The 7,005-nt window shown below is 40.9% G+C and overlaps 1 long non-coding RNA gene across 1 annotated transcript in view; it reads right to left on the bottom strand.

Annotated features, from left to right (window-relative positions):
• The window catches only part of LOC140943900 (uncharacterized), an 11,545-nt gene extending 4,540 nt beyond the window's left edge, over window positions 1-7,005 (bottom strand). Inside the window, exons 1-2 of the long non-coding RNA XR_012166648.1 lie at window positions 6,948-7,005; window positions 6,776-6,842 (exon numbers count right to left, since the gene is read on the bottom strand). This is a non-coding gene — a long non-coding RNA (uncharacterized lncRNA). The remainder of the gene's footprint in view (window positions 1-6,775; window positions 6,843-6,947) is intronic.

The following is a 7,005-nucleotide window of genomic DNA, read 5'->3' as shown; positions in this document are numbered from 1 at the left end:
TTTTGGTGGCTACACAAGCGTTTAGGTTAAAACGTTCATTGCCGTAAAAAAAAAAGGAACAAAACGGTTTTAAACAAAGTTTATCAGAACGAAAAGAATTGCACTTTATCTGAGTGTCGTTGTTTCAGCACTTAAGTACTAATCGGTCGAGGACAGGTCGCTTCACGTCGTCAACCTGAATATAGGTAAGGCCTCGAAATCGGAATCAAACCAGTGGCGGATCCAGGGAAGGGGCCTGGGGGGCCCGCCCCCCTATTTTTAGACCAAAGTAAGGTCTGAAGGGCAGAAAAAAAAATTATTTGAGACTGGGCCCCCCTTATCTCAGCGTCTGGATAACCGCCCCCTTCCCCTCATCTGAAGGTCTATATCTGCCACTGCAAACCAAACACTTCCCGCTTAACAGTCAAGCGCCCTACCGACTGTTCCTATCCTGCTGCAACTGAAAGATAGAGAGAATGACGAGAATGATAAAAAGGATGCTGAGGCGACAAAATCTATATGCACTACCGTTATTATCTGCCATCTTTCTGCCCTGTCTGGGTTACCGGAGAGACTACAGGTTATAACGTATTTGTTCACTCTGCTTTCCTTGAGGAAGGGCATCTCCCATGAGACTAAATAATTGTACTGGTCTGGTTTGCTCGTGATGAGAATTGTTTTGGACAGGTTTCGAACGTTTATAGTTGTTGGATCAGGATCTGCAACAGAAAAGGAAAATGAGTGACCTACAAATAACTGTGTACAAAAGTGTTTGGCTGTGTTCTGCTCATGTGTATTTGAAACCAAGCTTTTCTCCTTCTTGTGATCGCTTTTGCGTGAAAATTGACCTGCTGAGATCAGGCTCTATTTTCGTTTCGCTTTGTAAATAACATTCCGGCGGGCAAGGCGAAACGAAGAGAGAGCCTGATACAAACTTTCTACGAAACATCTGCAGCCCACTTTTTAGATTGATTGACATTCGCTGAATCAGCCAACCGAAATTACTTCCGTTGCATGCTGTTTTTAATATGCCAATTTTTTATACGTGGGAAAAATGCAGAAAATAGCTTTTACCATTTGTCAACTAAAAATAAAACAGTCAGCACAGTCACATTTAATTTCTTGCGAGAATAAAGGAGATCTTGAAGGTTATTTCTGTTGGCGTAGAGGGTAAAAGTTTCGAAAAGACGGCGAAAGAGTCTACCCTAAACTTGGGCTGCTGAATAGGATTTCCTTCTTTTCTGGATCCAACAACCCTTTTGAAGATTTATAAAGCGACAATTTTGCCCATTTAAGATAACGGTTGTGTTATATGGGGATCCTGCTCAAACAAGAATTCTGATTTTTTTAGAACGATTACAAAACAAAGCTTTGAGGACTATCTCTTAAGGACAAATTACCTGACTTGTTCACAAACGATGAGAGACAAACTCGACCTTTTGACGCTATCTAGTAGGCGAGGATTTATGCGCCTTCAGCTAGTGTTCAGAATTTTTAACAATCAGCGTTGTCCTAAGCAACTTCATAATTATAAGAACTTGAGATCCGAATGCCGTGGTAGGACCTTAAGAGATAGACCAGAAATTCATCTGCCTAAAGTAAAATCCATTATTGGCCAGTCTACTTTTAAATTCACAGGAGCAAAGGATTAGAACGAGTTACCCAACGGATTACGGGCTTGTACAGTACCGCAAATGATCCCCAACGGCAAATGACCCCGAGACCGCAAATGATCCCCAAAATGGACCGCAAATGATCGTCGACCGCAAGTGATCCCTAAAGTCGACCGCAAATGATCCCGTGAAAACTTGAGGAATGGAATGGATTTTATGGGACCGATTACAAAAAAGGACTGATTATAAAAAAGAAACCTTTTTCTCTCGCCTTTTAAACAAAATGGGAAGGAGGACAGCTCCTTTTCGAGAGATCTTCAGAATTCTTCTCTTGAGACTTGTTTTGATCCATGAGACTCTTTTGAGATGAAGTGGAGAAGTTGCTTAGCTCTCTAGGACCGGCACCAGAACCCTCGGGTTTTGATATGGCCCCTCAAGCCCCCTGGCTCTTCTTCTTATCCTTAGCCAAGAAGGGAAGTTTTCCGAAGATTGGATGACTTAGGGCACATGACTCCACTTCAACAAATGACGCAATGTCTTCTATACAAACTTCTCTCTTGTCGCATCGAGGATGCGATCAGCATTGTCTCGCCAGCTACTCTGTACTTTAGGTGACAGTCTCTCGATAATCTTCCTCATGTTGTCTGAACCTTCAATCTTGTTTAAAAATCCGATAACCTTCAGGGTATTGGTGCAACTTGACAGAAGAATTGAGAAGCCCTCCAGTGACTCAGCGTCCTCAGCTCTGGTGTAGGGACCATTAGTTAGCTGATCGACATAAGCCAAAGCGATATTGTGCTTTTGGCCAAATCTAGTTTTCAACAGCTTCTTCGCCTTGGAATAGCTTTCCTCAGGGTTAAGGTACATACAACTTCGCACAATCTCCCGCCCTCTTCCGCTCGTATGCTGCTCGAGATAGTACAGTCTCCCGCCACTATCACTTTGATCGTTACTCTCGATCACAGTCTCAAAGGCACGCATAAAGGTGCAGTAGCTGAGTGGATTCCCATCGAAGATAGGCAACTGTCTTCGCGGTAGCGTGTTTTTCTTCTGTTGATTCACAAACTCCTCCATAACACGATTCTGCTGTTCGAGGATGTGAAAGGCTTGGTCACTGAGGCCAGACTGCTCATCAGTCTGAACTGGACTGACTTGGAACCTTGTGTTTTTCAGGTCTGAAATTGGCACCATGGACTCGAAAAAAACCATCAGAAATAGCCTCCGCTCGCGAATCCACGCGAGGAACGCGAGAGGTGAGCGAGGAGGACGCGACACGCGTGATCCTATCAGAATCAGCTTTAGCATATGCGCTTTTCCTGGCCGCTGCTTTCTTGAATCCCGTTTTCAGTTTTAACTGATATGTACAGTACCGCAAATGATCCCCATCCGCAAATGATCCCGAGACCGCAAATGATCCCCAAAATGGACCGCAAATAATCCTCGACCGCAAATGATCCCCAAAGTCGACCGCAAATGATCCCGAAAGAAAGATGGGAATGATTTGGACTCAAGTTAGCGGATAATCGTGTCGATTTTATTATTATTACAATAAGTCAGGTTAAAAAGCTAAATTTTACTTCTCAAATAAATATATGAATATAAACTAAATGAAAAAAATCATTCAAGAGTAAAAACGAAGTCGGTAGGCAACACACCACTTTTACCTCATGCTAAAATGCTGCTTGTTTCAGTGATTTTTTTCCGGCTCTGGCGGGTAGATTATACCTCTGAGGAAAACGTTTTGACTGAGTAAATATGATTTTTGCCGCTTATTTCATACTGAGAGGTCATGACACGCATTTTCTGCGGTTATTGTTGTTTCTGGTCGGCATGATTTGCCCTTTGATGCAAGAGCATTTCCTTTGACCTCTTTTGAAATGCAGTGCTCTTCATTGCCGCTAAATAAGGGTTTTAGGTTGTTTAATTTTCTCCTAAGTGCCTCCTGGATCCGAATAATCATAAGCGATTTTGTTTTAGTCCGTGAATGTGACGGTTTCTTACGATGTTTTGTCACGCGATAACTACTGCTTACCTGGCTTTGCGTTTCTCATTACCAGGTTTAGATTCCTGGTAACTGTCTTCAGCAAAGCACAACAAATGAATATACATAAAAACGCTAATATAACTATTCACAACACGTTCATGAGATGTCAGAAAAGTTGCTATTTCGAAATAAACCGAAACCTGTGGACATTGATAAGTTCGGGGACATTTTGACTTGTGTTTATGTTAAATCATGTCTTGTTTCGTAACGGGCACCTAAGTTAGGAACAAATGTCTTGCGGTTTATCACGTAAAATTAACACTTTAGAAAAAAATCAAAATGAAATATTCTGGCTGATTAATTTCACGCTTTCAAAAAGATCAGTAAAGTCAATAAAGCTCTTGTTAGGTAGAGGGTGCCCGGCTTTGTATTCCTCAGTAGAAAAGTTGAGCTTCTAGGCGTTAAAATAATTTTTCTTCGTAACGTCCTGCCTGTCTAAAATTTTACAAAAGACGAAACATTCTTGAAAGAAAATTGAAGCAATCGACAAAGGAAGAACTATACGGTTAATACCATACCTTTTCAGATTTATTCCATTTTTTTTTTCGCCTTGTATAAATTGACCTGAGATGTAGCGTCCTCCTTCCCTTTTTGTTTAAAAGGCGAGAGAAAAAGGTTTCTTTTTTTATAATCAGTCCTTTTTTGTAATCAGTCCCATAAAATCCATTCCATTCCTAAAGTTTTCACGGGATCATTTGAGGTCGACTTTAGGGATCACTTGTGGTCGAGGATCATTTGCGGTCCATTTTGGGGATCATTTGCGGTTGGGGTTCATTTGCGGTACTGTACAGATCCTTTTTGAACTGTAGATCAAGTTCTTCCTTTTTGGGCCGTAGTTCAGTCTCGTAAGCTGACGCTGCTTTAGGGCGTGTACTCCGGCCTGTAGCTCAGCAGTTCTTGCAGCTTCTTTTGCCCTTGCAACAGAAATAGAACTAGCTCGAGAGTATTGACTGTACACGGAACCACATCCGGATCGTTTCCTGTTCCTAAAACCAAGTTGTGAGACACTGCCATCGGGAGTAACATCAAGGTCTTGAATCCGGATCTCCGTTACACGCAACCACTACGTAACCGTTTGACAAAAGAAATTCAAACTCGACTCAATGTTAGCGAATTAAGCCACTGATTCCTGTCTTTGGCTCTCAAAGATTAGGGCGACATTATACTCCTCGTGTGCATCTGTAAGTCTTTGAAAAAGGGAAGTTATCTCCGTCAGTTTCACGTTCACTCCTTCAAGATTGTTCTCATCCGTTAATAAGCGGTCAATTTCTTTACGCTTAACTATCAAGACAGAGAGCACTCCACCTCTTCTCTTCCTAAGTTCTGGAATCCTTTCCATTGTAACTGCTTCTTGATACAACGAAGAATTAGGCTTCCGCGAACGGGTACTTGAACGACGAACACCTTGATCATTTCTCCCGGTGGAACTCGACAAATTGGCCTCCTGAACCGCACGAGACATCGTCCAGCATCCAAAACTCTCGTCTTTACGAATATAATCGCAGCCTTTACGCGCTATAGTTTTCCAACACACAAACTTTATTTCAAGACTTCTACAACTGGTGAAACAAGCGAACCGAAGCAAGACCAAGCGATGTGAAGTATAGCGGTACTGAAAATTGACAATTAAACAAATACAAAGTCAAGATAAAGTAACCTACAAACTGAACGAAAGCAACAAGGCAAACTGGAAATGCGAATGAAACAAACGAGGTACTTACAAGACGATAGCGAAATAAGGACGAAATACTAAGACGAGCAAAGACCCAAACACTCAATTATAAACTGGACCAAGCACAACGAAGAACTGACGCGAAAGTTACAATCAAAGCTAAATACGCGATATGCAAAAAACCTAACACGAAGAACAAAGGTACGCGTACAATGAATGACTAATGAACTAGAAAACTACACTAAAGGCGCGAACACGAAAAGGACAAACGCAGCGAACATAGATAAAAGCATGAGATTCCTGGCGCTTAAACCTGTTTTGATCTTAGTTACCTGGAATGTCTTTTAATGTTGGACTCTCACAAAGCAGTAGAAAAGAGACTTACGTTTTTTAATTATTTTTTTTTTGCTATTCCAGGAAGCTGCACCAAGCATGCACTAGCCTGAAAGCCATATTGACTACCCCCATTTTTTTTATGAATGGGATTGATTAGAGTTCTTCTGTAATCTCAATTCCCTAAAAACCTCTACTTGCCAGGCAAGTTAAAAACGCAGTTCACCAGTTCATAAAATCCAGTACCCCAGGGCTATTGCCTGGACACTACTCTGTCTACTCTCTTTGCATGCTGTTTAATACAATGTAGCTAGAACTTGAACCTTTGAATGAGTTTTAACGACACTTTTACTCGGAAATACGAGACAAACCTCCCCGATGAAATTAATAAAATACCTGTACAAGTGACTAGTTGAAGTTGTGTACCATATGTTGTCATTTTTGCATAAAAAATAAGGGAATGATTATTCTTGTATCGCTTACAACTAATTATTATGCGTATTAAATTCCCTAAAGTAATTCAATGTATAAGTTAAAGGGCGGGGAAGAAATTAAAGGGTCTAAAGTCTCTGTTGGAGTTTTGTTTTGCGGGGGGCGGGAGCAAGGTGGGGTGGGTCTGTGGCTTATCTTATTGAACCTGGGTTCTTACTCACTTTATGAGGAATCATGCATTCTGGAAATAGAAAACTAAAAAAGGAATAACTTTGAGATAATTTGAACCTCTTTAAGATTATAATCATTTAAAGTGACTTAAGAAGACTAAAGGAGACCTTAGGCGACTTCAGGCGACTCAAGGCGATTTTAGGCGACTTTAGGTCCCAGAGTCACCTAAATAAAATATTTGGTTTGGTGTTCTTCGTGCTGAAGTCTCTTCTGGGAGCTGCGAGACAATATATTGTCCCTAAAGCCCCGGAGTCATGTTAGGATTTTAAGATATCGAACGTGGGCTATTCGTTATTTATAGTTTTATGGTCTCAAGAAGTTCGAAAATATCTTTGCGTCTGTTAAATATCCGTTTAAATTCCTTTATATCATGAGCCATTTTATGTTTGAAGGTACTCGTAATGTTACGCATGTATGTTTTGCTTTGCCCAGTTGTGGGTAATTGGGTAATTTAGGTGATAATATTCTAACCTGGTGCAGTAACCTTAACTTGACTTTCAATTCTCTGGATATTTCCGTTGTCGAACACAGGCGTCACCTACAACACAACACCAACTGGTTGTGATTCAAAATTTTGCTTTGAAGTGTATGTAATTGTTATAAATTATCATCATTTTGATTAATAAAAAAAATAAGTACCTACTTTTAGCGTTACAGTTTCCTTTGGCCTCACTCCAATCATCTCAAATTCTGGTGTCGTC

This window comes from Porites lutea, chromosome 7, assembly GCF_958299795.1.
Source record: "Porites lutea chromosome 7, jaPorLute2.1, whole genome shotgun sequence".
NCBI classification, from domain to species: domain Eukaryota; kingdom Metazoa; phylum Cnidaria; class Anthozoa; order Scleractinia; family Poritidae; genus Porites; species Porites lutea.
The sequence above is the reverse complement of the archived record's forward strand: the minus strand, read 5'-3'. Positions and strand labels throughout refer to the sequence as shown.